The sequence below is a fragment of the Saccostrea echinata genome, unplaced genomic scaffold (assembly GCF_033153115.1).
Source record: "Saccostrea echinata isolate AGI-Se365-2 ecotype Australia unplaced genomic scaffold, CSIRO_AGI_Sech_v1 ptg000042l, whole genome shotgun sequence".
NCBI classification, from domain to species: domain Eukaryota; kingdom Metazoa; phylum Mollusca; class Bivalvia; order Ostreida; family Ostreidae; genus Saccostrea; species Saccostrea echinata.
Window position 1 is genome coordinate 232,326 of NW_026889791.1, and position 27,366 is coordinate 259,691.

Below are 27,366 nucleotides of genomic sequence, written 5' to 3' on the forward strand. Positions count from 1 at the left end.
TGTCGTCTCTAAAATTGCTGATGCTTTATCAGGTTTTTCAAATGAACTGCATAGAGGAGGTGGTGCTGCAACTCTGTACACTTTTACCTGACTTAATTTTGTTTCTTTGGCATTTTTATATACAACGTCCATGAGCTTACTGACATAATCTACAAGATATAATTGTGTATACGTAGTAATATGTTTTAGTTCAATATGATCTATATATATATATATATATATATATATATATATATATATATATATATATATATATATATATATATATATAGGTATATGAGGTTGTTTGTGGGCACCGACCTTCTAAACAGGTTTGTGGGATCTCGCATTTCTACATTGAATAGCTATGTCATATTCATGATTTAAGCGTTATATATGGTCCTTATATAATATATAATATAATTTTTGAGATAAGATTAAAAATGTTGTATATCATTGTGGGTCATTATTTTCATATATATAGAGCATTGTGGGATAAAGTATATACATCGCACAATGCTCTATTTATGAATATTATGACCCACAATATTATCACATGCTATATATATATCATGTCCTGGATTTTACAATGAAAGACATAAGAATTAATATTTGATATAAATAATATATATGTATATTTACATATGTACAAAATAGAATGAATCATTAAGAACAGTTTTTGGGGATTCAATATAAGATTGTAACTATTACTTTTCAAGTATTTTGGGGTCATACTGCATATTAATGACTCACTGCGATATACGATTTATGAGATTCTGAACAAGATATTTTAGGGATATCCTCTCTCTCTCTCTCTATATATATATCCCATAATCTCTTACATACACATATATATAGTGACAAAGATGATTAATCAAATAATGTCCATCCCACAATGTATTATTTATAATTTATTTATTCATTAAGCAATGTTAGATATTGAACGGCATATTTTATCTATACACCTACTTATCCAAGATTTTCTTATATACATATATATAGTGAACCACATTTAAGCATTGAATTCTTATTTTTGAAAGTAATTATACAGGTATAATCACTGCATTGATTCCATAATGTCCAATCCGTAACGTATTTTTATTGATTCAACATATAGGATAGCAGACTAATATTATGAGATTCTACACTACATATTTTATGCAATCGCCTGTCCCACAATTCGTTATATACATGTATATATATAGTGACCCACAAACAGCTATGATCACTATACGTTTATAACATAATGACCTTCCATTCGTGAATTATTTATTTAAACAATAAAGAGCTTATCAACCTTATATTATGAGATTTTAAACACAATATCTTACGTATATGCTTACATATCCAAAAGTTTATTATAGACATATTTATATCGTGACCCACAACCAGGTATAATCACTATATTTATCCCACAGTTCATTATATACAAATATATACAGTGACCCACAAACATGTATATTCACTATATTTATCCCACAATTCATTATATACATATATACAGGGACCCACAAACATGTATAATCACTATATTTATCCCACAATTCATTATATACATATATACAGTGACCCACAAACAGGTATAATCACTATATTTATCCCACAATTCATTTATACATATATACAGTGACCCACAAACTGTTACAAGCACTACATTTTTATATACATTATATACAGTGACCAACAATCAGGTATAATCACGTGCAATATATTTATCCCACAATTCGTCATATCTATATATACAATGACCCACAAACAGGTATAATCACTTCATCTATCCCATAATTCAGTCCGTTACCATAATATATTTACTATTACCATAATTTATTTATTCAATTTACAGCTTATCAGCCATATATTAGAAATTCTTAACAAAATATTTTATCCCTGCGCCTACATATCCCACAGTTGCTATATACGCATAGAAAGTGAAATAAAATAGGTATAATCATTACCTTAGCCCGGTAATGTCCATCTCATAATATTTTATTCATTTATTCAATATTTTGACATTATTAAAAATATTATTTCATGCATAACACCTATACTTATCCAATAATTTCTTACATATACATGTAGTGACCCACAAACTGGTGCATTCATTAGACTGATCCCATAATGTTTATCGTATCGTACTAATATTTTATATATCAATATACAGCTAATTAGCCTTATATTATGACACTCTTGCATGTTACACTTTTCTTGCAATCGCCTACTTTTCAAACAATTTCTCATATACATGTAAATCATGTATATAGTGACCCACAAACAGGTAATAGAATGTACTATACATTGATCCCATAATGTCCAACTCGAAAGTGTATTAATTATTTATTCATTATGCAACTTATCAGCCGAATTTATTTGATTCTTAACAAGATATTTTATCTAAACGCCTCCTTATCCCAGAATTTCTTTTAAATGTAATTATTATTTAACCAAAAACAAGTATAATCATCGCGTTTAAATCCCTTAATGGCCAATCCATAACGTATTTTGTTCTTTATTCAACATACAAGTTATCAAATTAATATTATTAGATTCTCACAATATATTTCATGTAATCGCCTGTTTATCCAACAATTCGTAATATACATATAGTGACCCACAAACTGGTATGATTGCTAAATTAATCACATAATGTCCATCCCAAAATGTATTATTTATGTCTTCAACACAGAGCTGCTTATCAACCTTATATTATGAGATTTTTAACAAGATATATTTAATCTATATATATGCTTACGTATCCAATAGTTTTTACGCATATTTAAAAATAGTGAACCTCAGAGTGGCATATAATCACTTTATTTATCCCACAATATATTTATATATACATATGTACAGTGACCCACAAACATGCAGGTATAGTGACTATAGTTATCCCACAATTCGATATATACATATATACAGTGACCCACAAACAGGTATAGTGAATATAGTTATCCCACAATTCGATATATACATTTATACAGTGACCCAGAAACCGGTATAATCACTTCATTCATCACATAATGTCCATCCCATACCATAATATCATTATAATATGATGATATTCTTATCATTGAAGAGAAAGGTTTTAAGCGTCAGGTGCCTGTGCATTGGTCCTAATAATTTACAGGAAGGGGGTGTATCCTGTGAAAAATTTTACATAATGTACAGTAGTTAAGAAGATTTTAAAGATTGCATGAATTTTGATGGATATATGCCGACACAACAAACATCAAAAGGCTAATTTAAAACTGCAATATTTCGACTAATATTATCTGCTGAACACACTCAACAAAATGTATTTGAAAGCAAATATATGACAAGAAATTTTACTCCCTTTTTACACAACTTTGATATTATTCAATTAGAATTACTAATAGTTAAACATCTCATTTAATAAATATTCTTATTATAATCGACCTTCATAATCCACCCATTTCAATTCAATTGACTGAGTATTAACGAAGAATATTTTACAACCAGGGTTTTAATTTGCCCGTACAGGTCCGACAGCACCAACCCATTTTACCAACACTCGAATTTTGACAATGGAAGGTTATTTTCAATAAAGAAGTGATAAATTTTATACCGAACACATCTATCGTATTCTGTATCATAAACCGACAATGCAAACGGCGTGATATCTGACATGTACATTGTGAACAGAATCAATAAAGTTAATTTTGATAACTGGTCATCATGGTCATTATTTAGGGGATTATTATTGAAGGATGATTCTAAGATTTGATCCTGAGAGAGGATTTTGGGGCGGGCCATGTCTCTTTTATTGTTTCCTCACAAACCAACCTAATTTGAATACAACTTTATTTTGTACGATATAGGTATCGATACACACAGATTAAAAAAAGAAATTCGTGGTATATGTATGTTGATATTGAAAAATATATATCATTTTTCATATCTGTTCGGTAAGTTAAAAAAATATCAAAAATTATAAAAGGTTTGGTATAACTTTAGGAGTAAGGGATTGAACGGAGACCCGCTGAGAAAACTGCGTTTAAAGAGGTTCGCTCCTCAGATTTTGAGCATATTTTTGGTTTGATGTCTATTAAAAAAATCTGCATATTATTTTAGTTCCTTCAATAAATTTTGAGTCTACAATGCCAATTAAACTATATTCAATTAAAATTCCAAGATTAAATTCCATACCAAAAGCATTAGGAGAGGAAATATATCTTCTGACGGAAGTTTTTTTTTTTCAGAAAAAAATGAGATTTTTCTTTTTCAAAGAATTTACACCACTGTTAAGTTTGAATTCCTATTTTTCCATGCAAGTTGCACACAGAGTTATTCTGTGCAGTGAAATGTTTTATCTTGGTCCCAAATTATTCATCAAATTAACTGCCATGAATTTTATTATCATCTTGTGAAAAATATAGCAAATTTATTGTGAAAGTCCAGATAAAATAATAGCCTCACTTTATGCTAAAAATTGACACCATTTAATAATATCTATGAAAAAAGAAAAAAAATTACATAAACCCCCACATTTAATTTTTTTTAATATAATTATAACCATTCTGCTGAAATTCAGCAAAATCTTTATATTCTGAAATGATTGACTGCTTGTTTAATGTTTAACGCCGATTATTCTGTTTAAATGATCAATTTTTGAAAGTTTTGGTTTCTCTGGCTGCCCCCGATGAGCCTACTCTTTTTCGAAATCCAGAGAAACGATCTTGTTGTAATCCTCGACACGGGGCACAATTTAATGTCCCATCCAACGGACTTAAAAATACGTTTTCCATTTTTAATGAAGCTGTATGTGTTGTATAAAAAAATATACTACTGGGTATTTTTAATGCTTTTTGTAACATGACCCATCTCCTTAATCGCAGTAATTAATGCGTTTAAACAAACAAAAAAGACTGCGACCAAGTTAACGGCTTATTTTGGGTCCGTACAGGTAACGGAAAATGCAAAGTAATATGGTGGACAAACCTAGATTTCTTCCCTTTACGAATCGCGTTCAGCTTTAACTTATAAACCGTATCAAATAAAAAGGAATTTTCTGGATTGCCGTACTGACCGGTTATATGTACCGACTTTGGTCCAAACGTACATTGTATCAGGATATATCAGTTTATCATTACAACACTACATAAGCATCAAAACATTTCTTGAAAATTTACCAAACATTGACTTTTTGTGAAATATTTGTAATGTGTAAGGATATTATTTTAAACAGTGGGGGATGCAGATGAGAACACATAATTTTGGGTTAAAGATTTTCAATCCTTATGCTTTTTCGGATACTTGCAGTTTCGGCCCAAGATACAGATCATCGTGTAAGATCTCATAGATGGCAAAATCAGACTTCCGCGTATGTTCTAAGTCATTAACATGTTTCTATTTCAACACAATTACTTTAAACATTTTAGTATAATAACAGTTTTTTCCTTCACATGTATATACATATAAACGTATCTTTAAAAATGTACATATTAGGGATGTCAATTTTACTTGGGTAGCCTAGCCGAATAACCGGGGTCTTTAGTCTGTAATTCCTTGTCAAAATGCTTGTACACTCAGTAGCAAATCAAGCCACTGTCACACCTATACTTTATGCTTCTGTATATCAATTAGAATTAAAATCTTTACCGCATATCTTGTCCTTAAGTTCACTTTATCAAATACTAACTATGGCTTGTAATTTCTTCTCCAGATGCTAATACATGTATAAGTAATTGAACGATCAATCGTGTCTATAATTCCAACTCATTTATTGATCCGCTTGACAGCGGAACAGTTCGACTGTTTTTTTTTTCATCAAAATTTAAGAAAAGCCTGTGATAATTCTTAATTATGCAAGTTTTGTGCAAACAGCAAATTCCACTATGGAATTTATTTAATTAGAATTTAAGTACGTAAACATTCTAGTTGAAAGTAATTTGGTTCGCAAATCAAAGGGTCTAAGCTTTGATAACAACCGAAGAAAAAATCGATTTATAGATGAATTTAGATTACAATAGCAAATTTTTAACGTCAGTAACCGAGTAAAAAATATTTAGTCGATAGTCTTTATGTCCGAACGATAGTCGAGTACTCGAATACTCGATGACATCCCTAGTACATATAATAAGCCTAATAAATTCTATCTTTATGTAGTCTACTAACTTATGTTCCAAGTTTTATTAAAACTAGCTGCAGATCTGTAGCTCGCTGCTCTGAAAAAAAATTGTGATGGGTGACCAGAGAGCTACAGTGCCACCCATAGAAAAAACAGTATATTTATTACGCACAAAAAGTTGCGCTCAGTTTTGGATAAATTTCTCCAAATTCTTACCTCAACTGCAGAAAAGCTCGATATTAAAATATTCCTTTGATTTCTGTCAACAACTCTCATATTTGATATCTGCACGAAGCGCGTTGGACCGCATTATCTTGCCGCCCAAAATGGCAGTGTACATAGGCAAAATTTTCGACGGTTTATATTTAAGACCCAGGAGGGCTATTTACACCGGCTATAAGGAATGTTTTGTTGTGGAAATAGTAAAAGAATATGTTAGGTACACACGGGTAGTAATATTTTGAGGTGGCACTTTGAAAAACACAGAGAAATTTATCGAGAAAAAGCGCACTTTTTGTGCGCAATAAATATACACTTTTTTTCAATGGGTGGCACTGTAGCTCTCCGGTCTGTCAATATTTTTTTCCGCGGAGCTACAGTTCTGCAGCTATATTAAAACTGGACGAAAACTGTAGAAAATGTAGCACTTCGAAAATGTATTTACAGAAAAATAGACAAACAAAAGAACGGCCATTCCAGACCTAAATCACATAAGCTAAACATATACAATACATGTATTTCTTCATGGAATATTAATACAGAAGTCAAAGAAGACCTTTCATTAAGAACATATTTAATATCGAGTAAAGTTTCCAGTTTAATTTTATGGCCAAATATGAAAAGTATAGAACACCGGAAAATAAAAATTCAAGATTTTCAATAATATCGGAAATGAAATGCAGACCGTGAGACACAGTTAATTCTTTTTAACTACATATTTTTTTTTTACCTTTTTCGTGGTCTATAAACCTTCTCTTAAGAATCCGGGATCGTTTCCCATAAGTTCCCATTTGTATTACATGTACGTGGCGCGTTCGGTTGTTTTTTTTTTCACTATGTGAAACCAACATTATTTTCACAATGTGAAAATAAAAACGTTCTTTTGAGAGTTCCAAAAATATCACTCTCATTCAATAAATATTACAGCGTTTCACTGTTGAAAATGTAACAAACTGTATATTATACTTTCCTGTTAAACACTAAAATCTGATTGGTTTAGACGCATTTAACAATCCGTAATGTTACCCTCAGCGTTTGCAACACACTTGACAGCGGGTAACATTACGAAAATGTCACATGCGTGCAAATCATGCGCGTACGGTTTGCCGTAGATATCCCAAAAGGTTAGTTGTGCGTTTGAAAGAAGCCGAATAAACTTGACGTCAATAAAAGCTTGCGTCCGATGTAGCTTACTTGAAAACAACATACGCGAACGAAACAAACTTTAAATGATAAAGGACATTTCGAGTATCAAACAAAAAAAAATTATAAAAAATAAAGAAGTCGGTAAATCTTTTTCGAAGCTTTCTTACTGAGAAAAATAGAAGCTTGGAGTTTGAAAGTTTTCTAAACGATCTACAATTTTTTTGTTGACATCCTAAATCAATAAGACATTCAGTGTAATAAAATAAATGGTGCCTGTTGTGGAGGGTAACATTCAATTTCAACTGTTACCCTCCAAAACAGGCACCATTTATATATTATTATTTAAATATTCTATGCTGCTGTAACTTTTACTTAAATATGAAGTACACTACTATCAATGTTTATAAATCAAGTTATTATTCTTATAATCCTTAACAGAACTGGGTAAATAATGATAAAATTAATCTAAGATTACCAAAATCAAGATTCAATGAATTTACTCCACATGTCTGTACACAAGTTTTGAAAAGGGGGGCATTCCCTACATGAAATTCTGTCTCTTATATTTAGTGATTTGACGGTGCTTAAAAAAGTCTATAATATGTTATTCGTGACGTGTTTCTGTAATTGAAGGTATGTAGCTCATAAAAAAATGGAATGGACGAGTACGATGTATCCTTTTTTCAGATCATCTTTCCATTACAAACCTGCCAAAGACGCAGTCATTAAGTGGAAGTGGTGGGGGTGTCAACTGAGTAAATTTTTGAGAAGCAAATAAAGTAACATTTTTTTTTTTTTTTTTTACAATTTGAAACCTACTACGAGCATTTCCTAGTAAACATGTTACTATATCTTCTTTTTGTACAATTTTACCCGAAGTGTAGGTGTGGGCACAAAGATTCCATTGCCCCCTCAAAAAAAAAAAAAAGATAGGACACTAACCTCATCTGCCCTTCCCCTGTGATTACGCTTATGCTTGGAGCTAAATTCAGATTATAAGGGTGCCTGGTCTCAAGACTATAAACTGAGAACAGACTTAAGTCAAAATTTCAAATCCACATAACTTTTGAAATACTTTTGATAACAGAACAAAATTTTCATCATATGTTGATATTGGAATATTATACAAACCTGCAAAATTTTAAGTATGTATGTTAAATAAAACTCAAGATATTCAAAATCAAAATTTTGACTTAAGTCTGTTCTCCGTTTATGGTCTCGAGGCCTGGTCAACAGGCTAGGTAGATAAATAGCTTAAATTCGGCCTTCTTCAACCTCCTTTCCCCTTCTCTCCCGTAGAAATTGATGATTAAGTTCCAAGGTATTGAGAAAATGCATATCATACTTGATCAATTCTATACTGAAAACATTGTGAATTCTTGGTCAGAAAAATCTAAACCCCCCCCCCCCCCCCCCGCACCATCACCGTCACATTTATATAATTGAAGAGTATCAAATATTCCAATAATGCATAATGCAGTTTGTTTTGTTTTTATGGAACACGTTTCTTAGGATTTTTCCTCATACTAATTGTATGGTAACAATTGTCAGCCCTTGTTTTGCAAAATTAAACACACGTTTACAGTTTATCGATTGTGTATATATTAATTGTTAAGGTTTACCTGTGTATGAAATGGGAAACAATTTTTATCACATGTTTACCACTTTATCCCGTGGATATCACTCATTAGATATTTTTATCATATACCACTGCTGCGACGTCACAATGGGTTTTGCATGAAAATGATGAAGTAAATAGTGTGGATTCATAACATAAAAACAATCTAAAATATTGATAGTTATTAAAAAACATGTGATAAAAATAATTGCTAAGGCTCGGGGATAAAACACACAACTCGTTGGATAAAAATCGTATCCAACCACAAAGCATGGGAGATTCTATATTTCTCCAATTACGTGTGTTCAAAAACTGTCAAACATTCCGGATTTCTCCAATTTAGGGTGATTTTCTCCTCTTCAGAGATTAAAATTAAAATAACCCTATAAAAGTGTGACCACAGCCTTTTTAAAATAAAAAAAAATTGTATTTAGAACTGCTGCATTTTTGGATAAGCGTTACATTTTCTCCACAATGAAATCTATACCTTTTTAGAAATTTGTTGTGTAATTCCGTATATGACGGTTTTATATATGTAACAAAGATTCTGTGAAAGTTACATTAAATTTCATTCATTGGTATAAGAGGGGTTGCGGATAAGAGATGGGTACCCCAAAGCGTAACGGATGGACGGACGTACAAACTGACGTCCTGACACCCCCATCACTATATACCCCCCTGCTTTCAAGCGGGGGTATAATAATTATATGGCCAGAAGTAGGTATTTTGAGTGACACAACTATTGTTTATTTAAAATGCAGTCTTCGACTCAATTTGTAAAACAACTCATGACATCTGTTATTCACTTTCGTCAATTATCAATTATTAATACAATTTATTTTGTCATTCAGAGAGTTCAGGGACTCTGTACCTGATACTGCCCAACCATATATAAATAAGAAGATTGAGATTCGTTTCATTTTATCTGCTTTTTCTGTAGAAGAAGCACAAACATCAAATGGGGTGTGATACATGTTAGCATAATGCATAACATGCACTTTGTGTTTATAGTGTAAACAGGATATTTTATAAATATTAATGCATATGCAAACATGTTTTATTTCTGCTAAACATGCCAAGAAATCCCGTCCAGTTTTCCACAGCGATGGGGTCAATAAAAGTGTAATTGATGCAAATCACCCATATTTCCCTAACGCTGGCAAGACAATTAACGGCAGCAGATTTGAGGGGGTGGATCCTAAGTTTTCAGTTTTCTTAGTTAAAGAAAAATAAACTTCTACCCAAAGAAGTAGCCTCCTATGCCCTGAAAAAAAAATAGTTCCTGTCAAAAACCTTTATTTATTTACAAAGTTCGTAAAATGTCTCAGGCACAGGTACCAAAATTGTAAAAATAGACTGGAAGGAAATAAAAAAAATCAAAAGAAAAAAATAATAATTCTATATGTATGGAACTACAATTGACGGTATGATACCATAATACGGCGCAACCAAGTTCATCGTGCCCGATGTTAATTTATACAATAGGAAAAAAAATATTTTGATATGGAAATACTTAAAAATTTGAAAGGCATCTAATTTTTAATGAACAATTAGTTTACTATAATTAATTTAACTTTTCTTTTCCTTTTATTTTACTTTTTTTAACCGCATTTGATTTGGATGGAACCCCCCCCCCCCAAAAAAAAAAAAAAAAAAACGGGGGAAAAGGTGCAAAGGCTTCTAAATAATTAGTATTCTCGCTTTAATTTAAACCCAGTAAAACTTAAGATCCCTCCCTCAAAACTGATGAATTAATTGCCTCGCGCACATCTCCCTGGGGGAAAATAACAGATTAACGCTAAGTCGGCTTTTATTGGGTTCGCTCTACAGCTAGAATGCATACCTTTTCTTGGCATGGATGGGCTCAGTTATTTAAACAAATTTTATTAACAAGTGAATGAACAATTAAGTGTATCTTCATTTCAAACGTCAGAATAGTGTCATCTTGACATATTATATGTAGTGTTTGTGCATCAGACTCCCAAACCTAAAAAATATCTTCAGAAACTTTTATGTTATCCGTATGCTCTATAGGGCTACTTGCTGATATGAAATGTCGCTTCAAAGTTCAAATCAAAAGATTACGCTCCCAGAGAGGGAATCGATCCATTGGAGCTTCTGAATGAAGAGTGAACCCTCCCGAAATTACCTACATCTGATACAGAATTAGTGGTGTTCAGCAATAATTCTGTTGGATAACGTTTAAACTTGAAATACAAGGCAACTTTCAAACACTTACACACTATATATCAAATATGAATATTATTGACGTGTAATTCATACAGACTTGTTAAGTAGGCATATTTCAATAAGCTACTGAGTTGAGCTACTGTTAAGTTCATAAATCAAAATTTCTCTGTGTACATCAATACGCGTGAGTATACACGAAAATCGTATTCAAATCGAGAATCAAATATTTAAATTTCATGAGATTGCATGATCACTAAATGACAAATCATTTTTTTTTTCAAGCACAAGTCATTTTTTACTCCGTGGAAGCAGCTGCAATAAAATGCCATATTGCAAGTAAAACGTGTATTCGGGCTGATCTTAAGAGATATGGATTCTTCGAAAAAAAATAAAAGAATCTCTCTTTCTCCGACCCCAGTAAAACATTCTTTAAAACGATATTTTTGGTGATAAAATATGCAGAAAGTTCGCTGCACTTACATTGTATTATCACCGACAACATTATGTGCCGATATGTATGCAGGGACCATTCCATCGTCCATTCTTCATAAAGGGAAAAAAGTCTCAAATTGGCGTCGGTGTTAATTTGTATCAATGAACGACATGTACAGTAAGGGTAGCCAGGTACATATTATCGCCGGCGAAAAAAATGTAAGGGTGGCGATATTCACTGTCAGATACATCCTAAGAATTCCTTGCCAATTTAGCATTGAGCTGAACACAATAAAAGTGCTACTGATATTCTCCTAAGAATGATTCGAGAAAATTGATTGTAGCTAGAAGCTTTGGGAAAAAATAAAATAAAAAACAAATATTTCCTTCGAATGTCATTTATAGCATTCGTTTCCTGTATCAAATATGGTCAGTTATTTTGCTACCATGCGTTCTTCTTTTCTTACATGTGGAATGTATTTCAATTTAATGAAGAATTAATTTTGATTCAAGCCCCAAAATATTTCTGAATTTAAGGAGAATCCATAGTTGTGCAAGTCCTGCTAAAACACCGCATGTTACATGTACCCTACCCTCATATTTCACTTACCCCTTCAAAAAAGGGAAATATGGCCTATTTACACCTTTTCTACTATGCATTCAAAGGCACATTTCTCTTTTTTTTTCACAGACACTCTCCTTTCCATCTATGCCCTTAAATCAGACCATTCCATCCCGTATACATTTCCAGATATTTGTATGGGAAAAAATGTATTTTTTAATTGGTATTACTTGCATGCTCAATGAAATGGAGTAAATTAAGTACTTATGCTTTCTATAACATCAAATTAAAGGTTACAGTTTCGAACATTTAATTTCTTTTCTTATTTTACTTTGTTTATTGTTTACTCGTTTATTTCCTGCCATATGTTTATTTTTTAGTTTTACTCATTATTGTTATTGAGCACGTAGGATATTGAAATCATTACTTCCCCCACCCCCCCTCCAAAAAAAAAATGTTGAAAGCCCTCATATTGTTCTATGAGAATAAAGTTTTAAAGCTTTAATTTGAAATTTGTAAAAGTTTGCATCCTTTCCTCAAAACTGCTGACATCATTTGCCTCGCACTACTCTCATGGGAAATATAAAGATTAGCGTTAATTGCACTTCGATTCAGTTCAGTCTAAAGCATCCACAGAATTTCTTCCCTCAAATCAGCAACTACGATCCACACTCACTAGTTAGCGGCCGACATCGGCATTATGCAGTACTACATATATATATGATTGTGGGTCACGTGAAAATGCAATAGTCGGGCAGTACGTTATTAGATGCAAGTGAAAAGAAAAAGTATGCGTATTTCAGAATTTTAAAAGATTTTGAAAGAATTATTCTACATGTATGAAAAAACTGATCACCTATTGTAGCCCCACCATTTCCCCGAGGGACATGCTCTAAAAAAAACTGAATTACACTTTATAAGAAAGCTTTAATATGAATTTTAACTTTTCTGACAAAGTGGTTATTGAGAAAATTTTTAAAAGATGTCACTAAATTTTCACTTATTCATAATTATACTTCCCTTGAAAGAGGGCATGGTCCTTCATTTAGACAAACTTGAATCCCCTTTATCCACGGATGCTTTGTGGCAAGTTTGGTTGAAATTGTCTCAGAAGTAGATCTACTTATAATGAAAGAAAAAGTGAGCAAGCTCACATACCCCACACTCCCCCAAAACTCGACAATGCAACACGCAATGAATGGCACAGTGCATTTTAGATACACAGTATAATTCATGAATTTGTTTCTATACTGTACTTATGAAATTATTTAAGGCAAAGCACCAATTTGATTGGGGGGGGGGGGGGGGAGAGAGAGAGAGAGAACTATCCAAGATTTTGTGTGTGTATTAAATCATTAATATTTTGATCTCAAAATCAATAGGGGTATTTTAAGGTCATAAAATATTTCACATAAAGTTTCATTACAAAAGCTGATTCCAGTGGATTTCCTTATTACCTAGTTGGAAAGTTTCTTCAATAATAGGCATTAAAACTCTTAAGGCAAAAATAATGGAATTGGAATTTTCTGGTAATATGCACATCCACACACTGTATACTAAATATCTGCAAAGTTTGACCAAATTCTGTGCAGCGGTTTAAGAGGAGTTGCACTGACAAACTGTTCATCTCTATATTCAAGATATGGCCAAAAATCTAAGTTGAAAAGTGCCGAAATTCCCAGAAAAATAATGGAATAGGAATTTCCTGGAAATATGCACATTTACACACTGTGTTCTAAATATCTGCAAAGTTTGACCAAATTCTGTGCAGCGGTTTAAGAGGAGTTGCACTGACAAACTGTTCATCTCTATATTCAAGATATGGCCAAAAATCTAAGTTGAAAAGTGCCGAAATTCCCAGAAAAATAATGGAATAGGAATTTCCTGGAAATATGCAAATTTACACACTGTGTACTAAATATCTGCAAAGTTTGACCAAATTCTGTGCAGCGGTTTAAGAGGAGTTGCGCTGACAAACTGTTCATCTCTATATTCAAGATATGGCAAAAAATCTAAGTTGAAAAGTGCCAAAATTCCTAGAAAAAAATAAAGGAATCGGAATTTCCTGGTAATATGCACATCTACACATTCTGTCCTAAATATCTGCAAAGTTTGACGAAATTCTGTGCAGCGGTTTATGAGGAGTTGCGCTGACAAAAAAACAGGACTGACGGACTGACTGACATACTGACTGACTGACTGACACACTGACTGACTGACGGACGGGTCAAAAACATTATACCTCACGCAACTTGTTGCGTGGGGTATAATAAGAAGAAGCTGAAAATGTGAAAAAGTTTACAGAAGAATGACAGACAAAATGTGATCCGGAAAGGTCACGAGCTTTCAGCTCAGGTGAGCAAAATATGTTAACCCCACCACCAATAATATCGGCACATGAATAAGAATAACGCGAAAATAATTTCCAGATAATCATTACTACTGAAAAAAAATCTATATCGAAGTACATGTATATACAACGAGAAAAAAAAGGTTGGACTGATTTATCAGATATCTCAAGAAATACGGTATCTTGACATATCATAATGATATACACCAATCCTGGACACAATTTTCTGACCAAAACCTTTCCCCTACATTATTGGGAGTTATGCTAGATAAATACAACTTGTTTACTTATTTATCTGCCATACACTTTGCCTATCCTTCTCTCTCTCTCTCTCTGTTTCTGTGTGTCTCAATATCTCTCTCTCTCTTTTTTTCACGACCTTAGTAAATATTCTTCAACACAAAATATCGGCGACAAAATGTGCAAATATTCACAGTACATATTGTCGCCGACGACAGAATGTGCTCGACACATTCCGGCCCAAACGTTTCGAAGGTCGACTTTAAATTCAAAGTAATACGAAATTGACCAAGCTGTTAGAATAAATTGATTGTATTGAATATTGATTTTGTTCTCTTTTTTAATTGAATTGTATTCTTACCAGTAAAAAAGTATTGTGATTTGTACAGTTAATTAATGTTATATTGATGTTGAATAATATGCTGTTGTGGTGTAATCATGACAAGCTAATTCAGAGAAACTGTGTCCCACGCTTAAGGAAAAAAAAAGCATGCGCTGATCGGGAAGGGGGGGGGGGTTCTCATGGGGAGTTAAGGTATAAAATTTAATTGCAAAGACTCAAATGCTTCTTTAGATATCGCCCGGAAATGAAAGTTTTACACACACACAGAATGTATGAATTTACGACTTTGACCTTTGACCTAAAAGTCAATTGGGGTCTTTCTTAGACCATAGGGAGTTGTGGTATATAATTTCACTGCAAGAGCTCAAAGGCTTCTCGAGATATCGCGCTGAAACGAAAGTGTCAAAACAGACAGAATTTATGAATTTACGACCTTGACCTTTGATCTTTCGACCTCAAAATCGCCATGGGAAGTTGTTGTGTAAAATTTCATTGCAAAAGTCCAAAAGCTTCTCGAGATATCACGCGGAAACGAAAATGTTACAGACAGACGGACAGCCCTACGGTCGGACCGAAAATAATATTCCCCACTTTCAGTAAAAGCGGGGGATAAAAGGTCAGTCTTATGATCTACACATCTATTATTAATTGTAATATTGGCTTGATCATTGACCTCAGAATACAGGGATCGCAGTGGATGTAAACTTTATCAGATATGAATCAGCAACCCCACCCCAACTCACCACCACTTCAAACTCTATAAGTTACTTGTATCATAGATATTCCCTCTCTAAATTGGCGAATATATTAAATATTTCGTCTATACTTCATACAATTTACAAAGCTATAACAATTTTTTTTTTATAATCAAGATTCCGAGCTTATAATTAGAACCGCAGATTAAATATATACACTGTACCTATATGGTATTTAGAATTGTTGTTTAGATTTTTAAAAGAAGTGTAATCTTTGCGTGTAAGTCGATCACATAAAATAAATGTGCTTAGGCGAGTTATACATGTACATGTACGTGTGAATATAACGAGTTTTCCCGACGGTGAGTCGATTCTGACTGGGGTGCATAGTCCTAAGAGCAAGTTGTCTTAGCGACCTATCAAGCACTCGGGTGCATGTGCAAGCTGCATTGCATCCGGTTTCAATTCGCAGACGCTTATATATTTTCTGCGTGAAGCTTAGAACTCTCCACGCAATAAAGAAAAAGTTACACTTGCTAAACTCATGAATCCTTAAAGGTTTTGGGATTATATCTCATCAAGTTACATGTACATGTACTTTCTATGCCCCAGAAGGTCGAAGATCTGGGCATCATGTCCACCTGTCTGTCTGCAAAAATTTTAATTTTTTAACCATATTAAGTAAACTTGAAGTTTGGAATTCATATTCAAATATTAATGCCCTGTTAAATGTATTCATGAGTGGCCATGAGTCGGTCTGTTTGTCTGTGATCTACTACCCGATCGGATTAACTCAATATACACTATAGTCTGTTCAACATGAGCGCTTCAAACAAATTTTAAACAATAAAAAAATGTGTTTTTAAAGATTAACCAGATTCGACGCATACAACAAAAAAAACACGCACTTGACACGGCTTTTCAAAGTCAACGAATTTATGATAATTATTTTTGGCCATTGCTGTCAAGCGTAAGATGTCGTTATTTCCAGAGGTTATCCGAGTGTGGTGTATATAGTTTGATTTAATATCACATAATAAGAGAAACACAAAGGAAATTCACGAAAATGATAATGGGGACCTTTTTTTGTAATGTTTCCTTTCTGGAAAGCTCGGAAAAACACCTCGAATGTATTAACAGCACCGGATGTTAAAATTTTATGCAAAATGGAGTCGCTTGGTATTCAGTTCATTATCCCCTCCTTCGCATATTTTGAATAATATCTTTACATTCCTTAAAGGGAAGGACAAGACTCTACAGATTAAAGGCCACCCAACATTCATTTCAATGTTTTTGAAAAGGGGGTTGTCATGGACGATTTCGAAACACATTCGAGCTTGTCTTTCCGCTTGTCGGAAAGGCCCGAGAAGTTGTGATTGATCTCCGAAGAGGCCTTATCTATATACATAATTGTACTAATGGAACACGAGGGTTCCTATCAAGTCATAGCGTTTGGATATAATACCGCAGGTATGATTTTTTAATAAAAAGTTCATTCTGCGTTATTTTTTGGATTTTTTTATATGGAATACATTGTAAATGTGTACTGGAAGAATAATTTATGGGGGAAAAAAACAACATAAAAATATCTTATGACCCGGGGTGTATATTCGGGGGGGGGGGGGGGGGGGTGTTTCCTATGTCCACAAGTTTCTGTGCTTCGAAGCGGGGCTGTTTACAAGATTGTGTTCCTCCTTTCCTTTAGTATTTTAAAACGCTACTTGCTATCAGTGATAACATCCTTTAAAGGGAATATTGACGACTACCCTCACTCATCTCGAAAATCTTAAGCAGAATTAAATTCTAATGAATCAATTTCGACTTATTTATTAAAATTTTCCCGAACTTTTTCGTAGACCTCTTGGTTTTCCCTCAATTCTATAACACTCGGAACTCTCGAGTTACACGCTTGGTGTCGTTTTTGCATCACTTCCGTAATTTCTACTTTGACATTTCCAAACCTTGTAGCATTTTTCACGTTTGACGATGAGTACTAGGGTTATTATGGAATGCCTGGGCAGTTAGATAGCACGATTAAAGACAAAAATATCTACCGAAACAAGATATCATGACACATTTTGGTGACATGTAGTAGGTAAATGATATTTCGGGCCTGATACCCAAGAGGGGTCCAGTGTAAACAAATGGAAGTGACTTACCTTCTCTATTTTATAATACCGCGGGTATGATTTTTTTTTTTAGTAAAACGTTAATTCTGCATTATTTCCTGGATTTTTCAAATGGAATACATTGTAAATGTGTACCAAAAGAATAGCTTATGAAAGAAAGACATAAAAATATTTTTTTGACCCGGGGGGGGGGGGGGTTCCACAAGTACCTGTGCTAGGAATTAGAGAAATCTGACTCGAAAATGACTGTAATTTTACAATAATTACCCCCATGTATTACAATACCTTAATGTTTAAATAATGAAATAAATTCCTTAAAAAATGAAAATGAATATCAATGATACTTGCCTTTTAAATTCTACATCGGAAATTTAAAAAAAAATCCGCATTTTTAAAGATAAATGCTTAAATTTTTAAGAGCAAACGGAATGGCATACAAGGTCATGTCATATGGCATACATATGTACAAGGTCATGTCATAAAAGAAAATCTTTATTTTTTCATAATGATGATGCATATTTTGTATCATTTTATCGATCCTTAATAATTTAGTAATCCATCCTATGCACAGTTACATCTGTACATAGGTATACAAGTACATAAAATTGTAACAGATTCTCGTGACCTTCCAGGTCAATATAAGGAATTATTTATTCTAAATTAGACCAAAAATAGATAGGGAAATTCCAAATTGATGCAAATAGTTTTGGAAAGTTATTTCACTTGCACCTGACTTCCACTCATATGAACATAACATTAAGGCACACAGATTATTGGGTGAGGGGTTGGGGTGGGGGGTTGCAGGTGGCCTACCCCTCTCCCCACCTTTTGAGAAAGTAAAGTTTTAATTTAAATTTTAAGGATGAAAAATTTTAATGAAAGTCCCCCTCTCCCCTCGTTTATGGACCTTTTTTACATCCCACCAAATAAAATTTTGAGTTGGGAGAACGCAGCTCTGTAAAGGCTGCATAAAGAGGGCTGGGCATAATTTATTCGGGAAAAGTTTACTGTGACATCACACAAATATAGCAATTCCTCACAATAACAGAAAATGAAATAATTTGCTAATCTAAACTGAATAAGAGTAATGAACTACATCAAAACTTACCACTGCATTCATTTTTGTCGCTAGTTAAATCCCACACAGCAAGATCTAAACAAGTCACCGACACCGATCGCAATGCACTTGTCGACATGACGTCATCATGGAAAAATTTGACGCATTTTATGTGCAGTGAGAGGCGGATCAAGTAATTTTTTCACAGTGAAAAATGCATTTTATTATTAAACAGAATATTATTTGCAAATCTTAGGTAGACCATTAATACAAATCTGAAACCTTTGTTTAGTGTCATTATTTTAAAACTATCGAAAGAATGTATTGAATTAATTTTACCGTGTTTTTGTCTACAGGGTGTGCATGTTTCACGCCGAGGTGCCTCATTAAATAGCCTTTTCGCAAGGGCATAAACTTAATAGATCTTGACCATTTTTTGAATATACATAACGGACACATTCCTTAACTTGAAAAGTGCTGCTGCTTTCCTGAAATCGAGAGCATTACTTAATAAATACATAAAATACTTGATAAAGGTCACAGATATTTCGACATAAGCCAGATAACTTGAAATTTAATCTAATAAAATGCGAATTCTATTTAAAGCAGCAGCACTTTCCATAAACTACAAGTTATGTAGGAACAATTTATTACTTAAATTTTTAATTTTAACTAGGGTATGCCCTTGCAATATTAAAAATTTGTTTGTGACCTACATACCACAGGCACTTGGGGTATGGACCCCCCCCCCCTTTTTCCATTTTTTTTTCTTTTTAAATCTGGGGTCGAGTCACCTTTTTCCTATTTTTGTATTCTAATATGCACTGTATGTTATCAATAATGTAACTCTTTTGTCTCTATAAGCTGTTTTTAAATATATCGTTTTCGACTGATACATAAAAGAGAGAAGGCTTGCAACTCTTTTCTCATCGTTTGCCTCACCTCGCTTAAACTTCGCCTGATTATTTATCGAAAGCATAAGAAAAAATGGAATATGCATACATCAATAAATTCGTTATACATTCTTCTTCCTTTTCATATTTCCATTTAATTTTTATGTGCCCCCGATTTGTAAATATTTCGATTAAATCACCCACATCTAGGGTAAATTTTGTTGATGTGCACCAGCTGGGAAGGAAGTGTCCGGTATTTTCGGGTATCATCATTACGTGTAATGTCCATCGGAACATTAAATGCGAGAAGGAATAAATCCCGAATTTTCTTTTCATATAACATGTAACGGTAAGTTCTGTGAATAACAAGATAACTGTAACTAGCAAATTCTAATGGATGAAGATTAACTTTTAACAGAAGACTTAGACATCCAAATTTCACAATATTGTTATTGCAAAGCTTGGAATTTTTTTTAAAATGCAGAACATTTATAAAGTTAGAGTTACCGTTATTGCACTTCCGTCCCAGCTGGTGCACATCAACAAAATTTACCCTAGATGTGGGTGATTTAATCGAAATATTTACAAATCGGGGGCACATAAAAATTAAATGGAAATATGAAAAGGAAGAAGAATGTATAACGAATTTATTGATGTATGCATATTCCATTTTTTCTTATGCTTTCGATAAATAATCAGGCGAAGTTTAAGCGAGGTGAGGCAAACGATGAGAAAAGAGTTGCAAGCCTTCTCTCTTTTATGTATCAGTCGAAAACGATATATTTAAAAACAGCTTATAGAGACAAAAGAGTTAATTATTGATAACATACAGTGCATATTAGAATACAAAAATAGGAAAAAGGTGACTCGACACCAGATTTAAAAAGAAAAAAAAATGGAAAAGGGGGGGGGGGGGTCCATACCCCAAGTGCCTGTGCTTCATACAGTACACATTATATCCATTTATCACGTGACTGTCAAATAACGTGACCAAACCAAATTCATTACAGAGCGGTGTATACAATGTTATTTCAAATAATATTTAAAGCCATGTGATAATATAGTACCTTTACAAAAATAAATTCAGTTTAAAAAGGTATGTATTTATGCACGTTTATATTCCGTTGATTTCTTCGCAGTACGCCTTAACACTGCTGCGAATTCTTTTTCTTTTCTTTTTTTTTTGGGGGGGGGGGGTAGTCAAAGATTTGTTTTCAGGTAAGTTGTTATTTTTTTTCCCTTTTAATACCCCCTTTTTCAAAATCAATCCTATATATGTGCTTGACATTTATTTTTTCTACATTGCACCTAAACTAGAATTAAAAATTCTAGAATAATACAATGTTGTTTTTTTTTAACCCCGTTTCTCTCATTATGTTTGGCTAGTACTTCAGTAGATGTGAACAAGTACATTATGTAAGATGGCATGGATTGATTAATGAATGTGTGTCATTGAATCATTGAATCATATGATAAAACAATTATTGCTTTTTTTTCGGTCAATACGATGATTTAGACACCTTCGATTCGAAGTACAATATTCACATCGCCCTTCGGGCTCGGTGAATATTGTACTCCTCAGGTGTCTAAATCATCATATTGACCTCAAAAGCCAGCAATAATTGTAGAATAATTATTAGTTTTCAGAACGTTAACAATTTACTGGCGAAGTTCATACTTATTTTCATGCCTTTGTTTTTATAATTTACTACGGATAACTCTTTTCTACAAGGTCCCTAAAAATTAATGTAATTTTTCATTTAAGTTATCTTACTTTTTGAAAACGATCTATTGAACTGCTGGTCAATATACTGCGATCTATTGGACCGCAACGTATTTCGGAAAAACCGATCTGGGTTTCGAATTTATATGTAACATTGAACAGACGTCAGTGGTAAACAATAATTTGAAACAAGTAATAGCTTTTCAAAAAGCTTGCCTGACTAATCAATCAATATCTATGGAACGTATAAGCAAGAGAGGTGCTATAAACGTTTCCGTCATCAAGGAACGACATAGTTGCGATACTTCATTACACAAGATGTACAATTGACTTTCTCAAATCTCATAACCAAATACTGCAGATTAACGAATATATATGACATGCCACTATTCAATCATTTATTAGTTAGCCCACGGCCTGACAAGTTTCGTTGGGATGAAACTCTAACTTTAAGTGCGATAGCGTAGATTATAATTTTGGGGAAAATAGTTAGATGATTTTTAAAGAAATTCATATTACATGTACTCTCTTACTAGAGGGCGCACTTCTCTGGTCAGTGATAGATTGATGAGGTGGCCTCTTTTTATAGACTGGTCTGTCTTCCGTCGTTCTCGACGTCGAAGTAAATTATGAACAGTTTTAACTGCCTTTTCTTGAAGTGTTTGAGACAAAAATGCTCCAATGCTGCTCTAGAACTCAAAGTAAATGGACTGTACACTTTATAGCTAGAGCAAAACAAGATACTAATAATACACCCCCCCCCCCCGGACGAAACTCATATACATGTACATGTATTATAAATGAGTTTAAAAATACATCTTTATGTGCAGTTTTAAAATTGTTTAGTTTTTCTTTTTAATCGATTTCAGTATACCTTTTTCATAATTATAATAACGTGCTTTTATATGAAATGAAAACTAGTACAGATCATGATGTCTTCTTCATTTTGCCGATTCTTTGCTTAGAACCTTACGGGAGTTAAGCCCATTCCTTTATGGGTACTGACCTACTATTGTCACTATCCTTGTTCATCACAAAGCATGAAATGATATTCTACTGGCTTTCTAAGCTTTTTTAAAAACTTAACCTTGTAACGTACATTATTAATAAATGTAATATTGAAAGTAAAGGTGGGAAACAGACTGAATCAAGAAGGGATGTCCCATTTACTAGGTGGAGGGAGTTTGTTTATGATTGGACTAGTTCACTTATGGGATAAATAGTAAGAATAATCAGCAAATCCATTGCTTTAGTGTTGCCTGCCCATATACAATGTGTTCTTTTAAAAATGAGATAAAATTTACAGTTAATAAAAAATCTGAAGCTTAAGAATCAGGTTAAAAGAATAAACGTTATTTATTTCCATAGAAGTTATCACAACCATATTCAATAGAACAATCCAAGAAAAAGGCGCGAAGATAACTTACATGTGACATTTGGCGCGAAATGACTGTGTCACCCCTTTTGTATAAGGCAAATGGACTGATCCAGTAGTTTAGAAACGCAGAAAAAATGTTACACGGACATGCCCGTACAAAGAATAAACATGTGCATGCCAAAAAACTGAAGGAATTGAACATATCATTATTTTGCATCAGTAATACGATTATTTCTTCAGCAAACTGTATTTGTTTAAATGCAGGTAACAAATTCCAGTGTAAATCAGCTTCCAGAAAATCTAGTTCATTAAGAATGATCGCTTAGTTTCGGATCTTGAAAATATTAATCCTTATACTGCCTGACGCACGTGGCGTCAGGCAACAATGCTCGGCTGTTGGCCCCGGGCAATAGAACACACTGAGGCACAGCTGCTCTGTGCACCTCGGGAAAAATATTCTGGTCTATTGACTGCTCAGGCATTAAATAATTGTATAGCATAGGCGTCAAAAGCAAATTATAGCGAGGGGCTAATTGAAAGTGGGGGGGGGGGGGGGGTTAAATCTTAAAAAAAAAGTAAGCTTCAATTTTCAATTCTAATGCCTATATTATGTATACCTTAGCAAAAAAGAGGGGGTTAACCCCCCTACCCCCCTCCCGGTTCCGACGCCTATTTATAGTGTGGACCGAGGCACTTCCTGGTATCGAAGATGTCGAGTGTCATCCCTTTTTTTATGTACATTGAAATATGATTTTTTTTAAAAAAAACTGGATTTCAGCGATTTCCGATTTTTAATATAATTAGTGAATTTAAACACTCAATACACAAAATACACTATCCCGAAACGAAGCCTCTTTTACTAGAAGCAATGTATCTCTATAATATAAGTTACTAAGCAAAATGATCGAGTGCGAGTAGTTTCTTGGTGGAAAACTTTACATTGATTAAGAACCGCTGTGTTTATGTCTTACAAAACAAATATCTGCATGGTCAGATGCTTAAGACTTGTTTGTAAGTGGCAGATCTTTCTTACCCCAACATCATGACCCAACCTTTTGTTTTAAAATAAATTTTAGAGACATTTTATGTCATTAATGATCTATTTTTTAATTAGTTTATATAACTCAATATTTAGGTATATGTGATATAATTGTGGGTCATTAATTTGTATACATATATATATAATGTTGCGGGATCAATGTACAGTACGAGTATATTGTTGTGGGATAGTATATAAGTATAAAGATATACGTATATATCCAAAAAAGTGAAAGAACATTGTTGGATATATACTGGGTTTAGGCAGTTTACGCTTTATAAACCGCGAAGTGGTCACCTTTTCAAACCATCAGGGACCATTCAATGACTGAATGGCAGAGGTTCATCCCGTGGGAGGATGAAAGCAAATACTCGAGACTATTTAGCGAGTAAAATGGTTAGAGATTGTCCTATTTTGAATTACTTGTTTTATTCAATACGTTTTTGACGTAAATTTTTTTTTGTTCCCAAATCTTTTATCTCTTTCTCTCACATAAATGTGTTAATATTATAAACACATATATTACATAAATATATCTATATATCTATATCAAGGTTCTACATGTACATGTAATGCATGTATCGGATAATTATGGGTCATTTATATGTACATATATACAGGTAACTCTCGAAACCTCGAAGTCCGCGGGACCGAGGAAAAACTTCGAGAGATCAAGAGTTCGAGCTTTCAAGAGTCCGGAATTTTCCGGGTTTGTTGCAGGTTTTAAAATTAGTCTTACCGGATGTAATGATTTTCATGCAGTGCTAACCTTTTACACGTGGTATTTATAAAACAACGATATTTTTTTCGTATTTCAGATGAATATTTCATTAAACTGAGTAAAGCAAAATGTATATCTTCATATCATGTATATTTATTTATTCTTTATAATACGGACATCATACTACGCATTCGTTACATGAGAACGACATTTTACAGCGTAGTACGTAGCACTGACTATTCCAAACATGAACATTGAACGCAGTTCTGTAAGTATTTATCCAATACTAGTCGTCATATTGACATTGAGGCTGTTTCTGCTTTTTTCATATTTCGTTTAACTTTGACACTGACTCGAAATAAAAATCAAATTAGTGTTTTGTCTTTTAATAAATTACCACTTTTCAAAGGCACTGCGTCTCTAAATTATCGTAAGACAGTCGATGATAATTATTTTAATAGCATATAGGCAAAATATGATTCATTATAAATCAATTATCACCTTGCAGCATAAGTGTCACCTGAATAAACATCCTCTTCCTCGAGACCCGCGTCTTCTGCCTGGGGCCATTTAAATGTCCGGGTAAAGGAGCTAATTATATAATCTTGTATACACATAGCCACTTCGAGGTATCGAGGGTAAATCCTAATAGAATATGCATAGCGGGACTGCATTTTGACTTCGAGGGATCAAGGGTTTCGAGAGATCAAGAGTTCGAGAAATCAAGAGTAAATTTGCTTAGTTATATAGTGGAAAAATTCGGGACCGGAGACTCACTTCGAGCGATCAAGAACTTCGAGAGATCGAAGTTCGAGCCATCAAGAGTTACCTGTATATAGATATAGAATATTGCGGGATCAAATTACAGGCAACTATACATCATTCTGGGTCAATATATTGATATAAAGAACATCGTGGGATATGTACAGTTGTACTTGTCTATCTATAAAATGTTAAAATCACATTGATTTGATTACACTTCCCTAAAATCTTAACGCGTGATAATTTTTTTCTGAATAATCCTTGAGTTGTGAATGATTTTCTGCGACTTCATACTGACATATTTCTTTATTACTTAAACTTCACGGTTCACATCAGGGTAACGCGCCTTCTCTATAGTAACATTTTAAAGTCATTTTATCTTATAAAATGATATACTTGAAGCTTTCTTTCATATCTGAATAATTATATAGACTTTAGGAAGAACACAACTATAGAACGATTAAAACTTATAAAATTATTTAACCTTATTTTTTCTAGATTTATACAATGTAGTACATAGTACATTAAAAACAAAAGCTCATGCATGGCATGACATACATGTAAATAAATAATGCGTTACAATCTGATAATGATTCACTACAATTAGGCTATACAATCTAGCTGTTTCCCATAATCCCTCCAATACTCATGGGGAAGTATATAAAAAATTGTGGGTCACGCGCGAAATTCTGCCAATCCACAGAGTGGTAAGATTTCATATATATATAATTGCATTGTGGGTCATTTTTTGAGTGTGTAATTATGGGTCAAAAAAATTTTTTTTGTAAAAAATGAAAATAGTAACTATATTATTGTCATAAACAAATTTTTAGGCACATGGTTTGTGGGTCAATATATAATGACCCATAAACCATCCATGATACCCACAACGTGAGTGAAAAAGACACAAAATATCCCACAATCCGCATGGCACAAAACTATATATATATATATATATATATATATATATATACACACACACACACACACACAAATACTCTAGTCATTACATACTTACTATATGTACAACCAGTTTTCACTTCTCATACTGTGTATCCGCCCTTCTTGAACTTTGGGTACACAATGTTGTACTGTGGTTGTCCATCTTTTGTTACTGCTTGATCTCTCATCCCATTTTCATTGTAATGGAGGGCAGCAAATTTTAACCTGAGATTATATAAATAAATACTTTTTTTTGTTTATCCTCAAGTTATTTTTTTTAGTGATTGAGTTTAGTGTTTTCACATTTCTTTTACCTGCTTAACATTCCATGGTAGGAAAACCCAAACATCTTTGGTGCAAAATGATTAATGACAGAATGAAATCCAGGTTGGGCTCCTGGAGAAAGTTTCGGAATGTCTTTCTGCATTTCTTTTGACATCACAAGCTCCTCTAATTTAACACATGCTTTGCTTCCTTAAAAATAATTTGCAAATTAGTTAATTTTTTTTATTTTGTATTTTCTAATTAAAAGTTTAGCTTTAGTAACATTTGCCTTTTTTCAACCATTTCTTTTCTCTCTCGCGTCCCTCTAGGGGTCCATGGTCACAAGACTGAAAAATATCTCCATCATGTTCATGAATGTTTTGCACATGATTGCAGACAGATTGCCACTTCTCCAGCATCAATTGCCCGTGACCACTTGGGGTTGATTCTGGAACCCAGTAGAGATGATTGCAAAGGCTCTTTATCCAAGGTTGCAGGGACTCGCAATCCTTGAGCTTGGAAAGAGCTGTAGTTTCTTCTTAATACCTACAGGTGTAAAACATAATCATTTTCTACCTGGTAAATAACTCTAATGTTTT

At 33.3% G+C, this 27,366-nt stretch overlaps 1 long non-coding RNA gene and 1 pseudogene across 1 annotated transcript; one reads left to right on the forward strand and one right to left on the reverse strand.

Moving 5' to 3' along the window:
* LOC133201110 (protein draper-like) overlaps nt 1-27,366 on the forward strand; it is a 255,372-nt pseudogene that overhangs the window by 219,411 nt on the left and 8,595 nt on the right.
* On the reverse strand, nt 10-26,970 carry LOC133201118 (uncharacterized). Its single transcript, XR_009723047.1, has 3 exons — nt 26,818-26,970; nt 26,580-26,728; nt 10-149 (listed from the first exon to the last, which is right to left on the reverse strand). It is a non-coding gene; the product is annotated as an uncharacterized LOC133201118 (long non-coding RNA).